The 8,321-nt window shown below is 41.3% G+C and overlaps 1 non-coding gene across 1 annotated transcript; it reads right to left on the bottom strand.

The window, feature by feature from the left end:
- Positions 1 to 713: 713 nt before the first annotated feature.
- Positions 714 to 820, bottom strand: LOC148210280 (small nucleolar RNA R71). The gene has a single exon (XR_015792513.1). It is a non-coding gene; the product is annotated as a small nucleolar RNA R71 (small nucleolar RNA).
- Positions 821 to 8,321: the final 7,501 nt, after the last annotated feature.

Genomic DNA, 8,321 nt, shown 5'->3' with positions numbered 1-8,321 from the left:
TTGGGTGTAATTTCCATCCACCGTTTTTGTTCTATATTTTTGGTCGTTTATCTCACAAGGGTAAGTTAAAGTGCATGAGCACAAGATCTTTTCTTCTACCCTTTGACCCTGAGATTGAGCGGACCCTTCGAAAAACTCGAAAGGAGCAAAGACTTCGAAAACAACTAGAAAAGGAAAAAGAGAGAGAAGGTGAAATCAGTCCTGAAAGTGAGGTAGAGAGTACGAGCACATCAATGGCAGATATTCCACCTCGTGATCCGGTTGATCCACCTGCTGTTAACGGTAATATGAGGGATCATGCAAGAAATGATGAATTCAACCATATCCAGATGGCGGACAACAGAGACGTGGCAATGCGAGAATATGCCGCCACGGCTTTTCAGAACTTTGATTCAGGGATAGTCAACCTTATTCCAGCCCATGCAAACTTTGAGCTTAAACCAATGATGTTCCAAATGTTGCAGACAATTGGACATTTTGGAGGGCAGGAACATGAGGATCCACATGATCATCTGAAATCATTCATTCAAATTGCAAATGCATTTCGATTACCTGGTATAACAGACGATGCTCTGAGACTAACACTTTTTCCATTTTCTTTGAAGGACCAAGCTAGAGCATGGCTCAATGCATTTCCACCGGGATCCATCACCACATGGGGGTCGTTAGTGGAGAAGTTCTTAACAAAATTCTTCCCACCTACTCGCCACGCTGATATCAGAGAGGAGATCATCTCCTTTAGACAGTATGATCGTGAACCTGTTCACGAGGCGTGGGAAAGATTTAAAGAACTAATCAGGAAATGTCCGAACCATGGCTTGCCGGCATGCATCCAGATAGAACATTTCTTTAGAGATTTAGATCATCCTACTAAGATGATGCTAAAGAATGCTGCCAATGGAGCCTTTACAAAGAAGACATTCAACGAGATAGTTGACATCCTAAATGACTTAGCTTCACACAACGAACTATGGTGTTCGCAAAGATCTAGGGCAGCACCAAAGAAGCAAGATCCAGCTGGAGTTTTGGCTCTGGACATTGCGACCTCGATGCAAAAAGAGATGGTTACAATGAACCAGAGGCTGAAAGAGATGGCATTGGGAATAATAAATCCATTAGCCACGCCGATACAACCTGTGCAGTCGGATTATTGCACTCCTGCCCCTGTTTGCCAAGTCAACGATCTCATTTGTTCATTTTGCAGTGAAAACCATATTTATGATAATTGTCCACATAACCCTGCTTCCGTTTTTTATGTAGGACATGGGAACAATAGGAACTTTAACCCATATTCGAACACCTACAACCCAGGTTGGAGGCACCACCCTAATTTCTCATGGGGAGGTCAAGGAGGTTCGAGCGGTTTTAATCAAGGGCAGAGCCAGCAGAACAAGCAGCCCTATGTTTCACCTACACAACAATACATCCCACCACCGCAACAACAGTACAATCAGAGAACACAGACTCCACCAGTTCAAAATAACAACTCAAATCTTGAGAATATGATGAAGGAGTACATGGCCCGAACCGACGCAGTGATACAATCCCAAGCGGCATCAATGAGGAATTTCGAGACCCAATTGGGACAGCTCGCCAATGAATTGAAGAATAGACCAGAAGGTTCTTTTCCAGGCCATACTGAATTATCAAGACGAGAAGGGAAAGAACAGTGCAAAGCTGTCACCCTTAGGAGTGGACTGGCATATGATGGACCAACAATGCCAACAACAGATGTACAAATTCCGTCCACTGAACCAACTGTAAAGATACCAGAAAATCCAACAACACCAGAAAAAGAAAATATTAGAAAAGGTAATGAGGACACCCCGAGTGTTCCTCCACAGGTACAGCCTTCTTTTACCCCTACTCCCCCGTTTCCACATAGATTAGTTAAGAAAAATAATGATTCCCAGTTTAGAAAATTTTTAGATATTTTAAAACAATTGCATATAAATATACCATTAGTAGATGCTCTAGAACAGATGCCAAATTATGCTAAGTTTTTGAAAGATATAGTTTCTAGGAAGAAAAAAATAGGAGAGCATGAACTGGTAGCCATGACAAAATGTAGTAGTGAAGCTGTAGGCAGCCCGCTACCCATGAAATGTAACGATCCTGGCAGTTTTACCATTCCATGTTCCATAGGAGGAAAAAACTTAGGTAGGGCATTATGTGATCTAGGCGCTAGCATTAATCTTATGCCATTATCAGTTTTCAAATCTTTAGGCATAGAAGAAGCTAGACCTACTACGGTTACCCTCCAACTAGCAGATAGATCTATCATAAGACCTGAGGGAAAGATAGAAGATGTTTTAGTCCAGGTGGACAAATTCATTTTCCCTGCGGACTTTATCATTCTAGATTGCGAGGCAGACTTAGACGTTCCCATTATTTTGGGAAGACCATTTCTAGCCACTGGGGATACAGTTTTTAATGTGAGGAAGGGAGAAATTACAATGAGGGTAAATAATGAAGAAGTTAAATTTAACGTTCTAGACGCCATGAAATTACCAGGAGACTTTGAAGAGTGCTCTGCTATAACTAGCTTGAATCCTGTTATGTTTGATGAGTTTTATGACTTATTAGTTACAGAGATTGAAGAAGAGCTTGATAAGATAGCAGAAGGACAAGAAGATGTGACTAATTCTATTGAACAAATACAAAAAGAAGAATGCAAGTCGTTACTTCCGTCCATAGTGGAACCACCCACTTTGGAGCAGAAGCTATTGCCGTCGCATTTGAAATATGCGTATCTAGGGGATAACGACACTTTACCAGTTATTATAGCTTCCAATTTATCACCTACTAATGAATATTCTTTATTGCAGATTTTGGAGAAACACAAAAAGGCCATTGGATGGACGATAGCAGATATCCGAGGGATAAGCCCGGCCTTTTGCATGCACAAAATTCTATTGGAAGAAGATGCTAAGAATTCTATCGAGAGTCAAAGGCGGTTGAACCCGAAGATGAAAGAGGTTGTAAGGAAAGAAATTCTTAAATGGCTTGACGCCGGTGTTATATACCCAATATCCGACAGCAGCTGGGTAAGCCCAGTACAGTGTGTACCAAAGAAAGGGGGTATAACCGTGGTGGCCAACGAGGAGAATGAGCTCATCTCAACCCGAACTGTGAGCGGGTGGAGAGTTCGCATTGACTATCGCAAACTCAACAAGGTAACAAAGAAAGACCATTTTCCTCTCCCGTTTATTGACCAGATGCTCGACCGTCTGGCAGGTAAGGATTTCTATTGTTTTTTAGATGGATATTCGGGTTATAATCAAATTACTATTGCTCCAGAAGACCAAGAGAAGACAACATTTACGTGTCCGTATGGTACGTTCGCTTTTAGGCGAATGCCCTTTGGACTATGCAATGCACCCGCGACTTTTCAGAGGTGTATGATGGCCATCTTCTCTGACATGGTAGAAAATATTCTAGAAGTTTTTATGGATGACTTTTCTGTTTTTGGAAATTCTTTTGACGCATGTTTAGTTAATTTGGAGAGAGTATTGGAGAGATGTGAACAAACAAACCTAGTCCTAAATTGGGAGAAGTGTCATTTCATGGTACAAGAGAATATTGTTTTGGGTCACAAAATTTCCAAGCAATGAATAGAGGTAGACCACGCTAAGATAGACATCATTTCAAAGCTACCTCCTCCTACAAATGTCAAAGGGATTAGAAGTTTTTTAGGGCATGGGGGATTTTACCGTCGCTTTATAAAAGACTTTGCTAAAATTTCTAAACCCTTGTGTCAATTGCTAGAACATGATAGACCATTTGTTTTTGATGATGACTGTTTAAAATCATTTGAAATGTTGAAAGTTGCTCTAAGTTCAGCTCCTATAATTATCGAACCTAATTGGGATTTACCTTTTGAGCTCATGTGTGATGCCAGTGATTATGCAATAGGAGCTATGTTAGGACAACGTAAAAACAAGATCTTGCATCCTGTGTATTATGCTAGTAAGACTCTCACTGGTGCACAACTCAATTACACTACTACTGAAAAGGAACTGTTAGCAGTTGTGTTCGCCTTTGATAAGTTTAGGTCTTACTTGATAGGCACGAAAGTCATTGTTTTTACTGACCATTCTGTTTTAAAATATTTATTTGCTAAAAAAGATGCGAAACCACGTTTGATACGGTGGATTTTGTTACTTCAAGAGTTTGATATTGAAGTTAGGGACAGGAAGGGTACTGAAAACCAAGTTGCTGATCACCTGTCTAGATTGGAATCCCCGCTCTATGATGATGGAACTGTTATACGTGAACAGTTTATTGACGAGCAACTCTTGCGAGTTGATTCAGTTCCGTGGTATGCCGATATAGCAAATTATTTGGTAAGTCGAATAGTTCCTTATGAGTTCAACAAGCAACAGGTAAAGAAATTTCTAAATGAAGTTCGATTTTATCGTTGGGATGAGCCTTTTTTATATAAGCTAGGACCTGACAATATCTTACGCAGGTGTGTCGCAGAAGAAGAGCACGAGGCGATATTAGACGCTTGTCATATGTCTCCATATGGAGGACATTTTGCAGGACACAAAACCGCAGCTAAAGTTTTGCAAAGTGGGTTCTTTTGGCCCACTCTGTTCAAAGATGCACATAAGTTTGCCCAGGTTTGTGACAAATGCCAACGGACAGGTAATATATCTAAACGCCACGAAATGCCTCAAACCCCGATCCTGGAGATTGAAATATTTGATGTGTGGGGTATAGATTTTATGGGTCCATTTCCATCTTCTAATGGTAAGCTTTATATATTGTTAGCAGTAGATTATGTTTCGAAATGGATAGAAGCCATTGCAACTGCTACCAATGATTCCAAAGTTGTCATTCGTTTTCTGCAAAAGCACATTTTTACGCGTTATGGAACCCCGCGTTGTCTGATAAGCGATGGGGGGGCTCATTTTGTGAATAGGTCTATGCAAAAGTTGCTGACTAAATACAATGTGCGTCATAGGGTTGCAACAGCATATCATCCTCAGTCGAATGGGTTAGCCGAAATATCTAATAGGGAGATAAAAAACATTTTAGAAAAAACTGTAAATCTTAACCGTAGGGATTGGTCTTTTAAGCTTGATGATGCACTTTGGGCATATAGGACAGCATTTAAGACTCCCCTCGGCATGTCCCCCTATAGGCTAGTTTTTGGAAAAGCATGTCATTTGCCTCTTGAGCTAGAATATAAAGCATTTTGGGCTACTAAGAAATTAAATTTTGATTTGTTGGCTGCAGGTGAAGCGAGGAAGTTACAATTGTTGGAATTAGAAGAACACAGGCACTTTTCTTATGAGAATGCTAAGTTGTTTAAGGAAAAAACTAAACAGTGGCATGATAGGCGTCTTCGGCCGAACAATCTTCAAGAAGGTGATCTGGTTCTGTTATTCAATTCTAGGTTGAAACTTTTTCCTGGGAAACTTAAGTCTAGATGGTCTGGTCCCTTTCAAATTTTTAAAGTCTACCCATATGGGGCAGTGGATCTAGTTGACTCTAAGGGAAATGTTTTTAAGGTAAATGGGCAGAGACTTAAGCCGTATTTTGGAGAACCAGTGGATAGAGGAAAAGCCTCTATTCAACTTTCAGGTCAATAAATTTTTGCGAAAAATGTTTTTTCCTTCTTATCCGTTTTTGAAAGAACAAAAGTAAAGGAAGGAAGTCTTTGTATCTTGTATTTTCTTTTTGTTTAATTATAAAGTTTTTCTTATTAAGAGAATGTTTTTGAAAACGTTGAAAAAAAAAAGAAAAAAAAACGTTGAAAAAAAAAAAGAATTACGCAGGCGCCTGGCGCCTGCCCTTTGCGAAAAATAAAAATCACGCAGGCGCCTGGCGCCTGCTCTGTTTTTCAGAAGTTCGAAAATATTTTCCTTCACGGTTTGGGTTTTAATTTTCAATAATATGGGCTTTATTTTGGGTCAAACATTAATCCTCTATGATTTAACTTTAAAAACTTCTCTTCAAACTCAAATTTTGTTTCCCTAATCCTATTTTGTATTCAAATTTGTTTTCTTTTCCTTTTAGGTTTAGGAAACTTAGTTGAACTTAAATGTCAATCCCTTTCCATTTAGGATTTAGTTTGGGGAAAGCTTTAAATAGACCCAGTGCCTAAGCTTTACAACTCCACCAAAACCCACACAACTCTCTTCTTCCCCTTGTTTTTTCGGACAAACCCACTCCCTTCATCACCCTTGTTTTCGATTTTCAGCCACCACCAAAAAGAAGAAGAAATTTCCAGCATTTGCTTACATCTATGGCTTCTTCTTCTCAACATACTTCACTTCCTACCTCTTCTACTCAAGCTCCAAATGCCACAAGCATTCCTTTTCCACCATTGGAGAACTTCCAACACCACATGGGTTCAGATTCTAGGCTAGCTGCTGTTAGGGGAGGAGACCCGCTTCAAACATTTGAATGTCCTCCATCCCAAGCTCCTACACAAAATCATATAATGAGCCCACATGGTTATGTTAATTTTCAGCAACTACCCACCTTTAATATACCTCAAAACAGTGAGTTTAGGGCTGAAAATCCTCAACAACTTCCTCCAATGATCAATCCGGGTATGTACCAACCGTTTATGTTTAACCCGGTTCCTTCCTATCATTTTCCCTTGTCCCAAATGCAAATTCCAGCTAGTGTTCATCCTTATGGAATGCCAAACCCATCTACTCTATTTCCTAGCCTTCCACCTTATTATGGAATGGGTCATTGGGTACCTCCACATAATTATGGTATGATTTCACCTAGAGTTTCCCCACCACCTCAACTTCCATTCCTAGAAAGAGGACCTCAAGCACCCCAATTGAACCCTAACATATTGAGTACCTTCAACATGGGACAACTAAAACCCTTAGAGCCTCCTAGGATGCCAACCCCAACCAATATGCCAATGGATGCAGGAGATGAGCATGGAGGAGAGCAAGACAAGAGCCATAGCCATAGGCTAGAGCCCGGGGTGTTGATAGGGCAAAAGAGGAAGGGCAAGGAGGTGATGATAGACCCAGAAATTGAGGAAGATGGGAGTAGTAGGCGTCTGACGCCTAAGGATTTGACTATGGAGAACAGGGACGAGGAGCAGTTTTATTCATCTCCATTGATTATTACACCGGAAGATGGTAATGATGATTTTCTACTGGTTTCACGAGGCAATTGTTCAAATATGCCGGAAACAGAGGATACCGACAACGAAGTGGTGAGAACAGATACTCAGGAACCTTCCCCATTGGATACACCTACAGAAGGAGCGTTTTGTAGTCACCAAGAGTTGCCTACTGGGGCAACTGGATCTACTCCGTTGGCAACGGATGAGTATGTCACACCGATGGCCACTCTACCAGGGGTAAGGGATGCTCACACTATTCCTTCTAATACAGTTAACCCGCTTGGGTGTGATACAGGTAGATCCAAGGTTAGGGAGAATAGTACTCAAGAACCTACCAGCGAAGAAGATCTTGAGGACACGCAGACGATAAGGGAAATGTTCCAATACAAGAGGCGGGAGAGAAAGAGTTCAAAACCTCGTGCAGTTCAGGCTAAGAAGCCGACAGTGCCCATGAATGAACCTAAAACGAGAGCTGCGAAAGCTAAAGCAGCTGAAGCTAAGAAGAAGGTAGTGGCACGTGGGCCAGTTGATACAATTGAACTGGACTTGTCTGAGGGAGAGGGGGTCGAGACGAAATGGAACGCGGCAAATTTAGCCACTCGAACTTCATTAATGAAATACCGTAAGATTATGACAGAATTGGGATTCGATCTCACTCTAGGAGATGTGCCTGATGATTGGAGGGAGACCGCTAGACACAAAGAGTGGAGACCACTCATTCAGCCCATACAATGTGAGGCTTTGGAGTTAGTTAGAGAGTTTTATGCTGCTGTCCATCCCCAGTCACATATAGCCATAGTGCGCGGGAAGGAAATACGGTTTGATGCCACTCAGATCAACTACACCTTCAACATTGAGAATATCAGAGATGCTGTGGGCAATAAGATGTTAGTGACTCCAACTCTAGCACAGCTTGATGAGGCTCTAGCATGTGTTGGGAAGCCCTCTGCTACTTGGGATTTGACTACTCATGGCAAGGTACGACTAAAACCCGAGGATGTTTCCCTAGCTGCTGCAGGATGGTTATACATAGTCAAAAACAGAATTCTGCCAACGGAGCATGATGAGCATGTCACTCAGGATAGGGCACTGCTGGTTTATGCCATGCTAAAGGGCATAGATGTGAATTATGGAGAATTGATCAATACTAGTATCCATGAGTGTGCCCACCGAACACGTGGTAAGCTTTATCACCCACGATTGGTCACTTCTT

The sequence above is a fragment of the Momordica charantia genome (assembly GCF_013281855.1).
Source record: "Momordica charantia cultivar OHB3-1 chromosome 7 unlocalized genomic scaffold, Mcharantia_2.0 BLBB01000007.1, whole genome shotgun sequence".
Lineage (NCBI taxonomy): Eukaryota > Viridiplantae > Streptophyta > Magnoliopsida > Cucurbitales > Cucurbitaceae > Momordica > Momordica charantia.
Note: the sequence above shows the minus strand (reverse complement) of the source record. Positions and strands in the feature narration are given on the sequence as shown.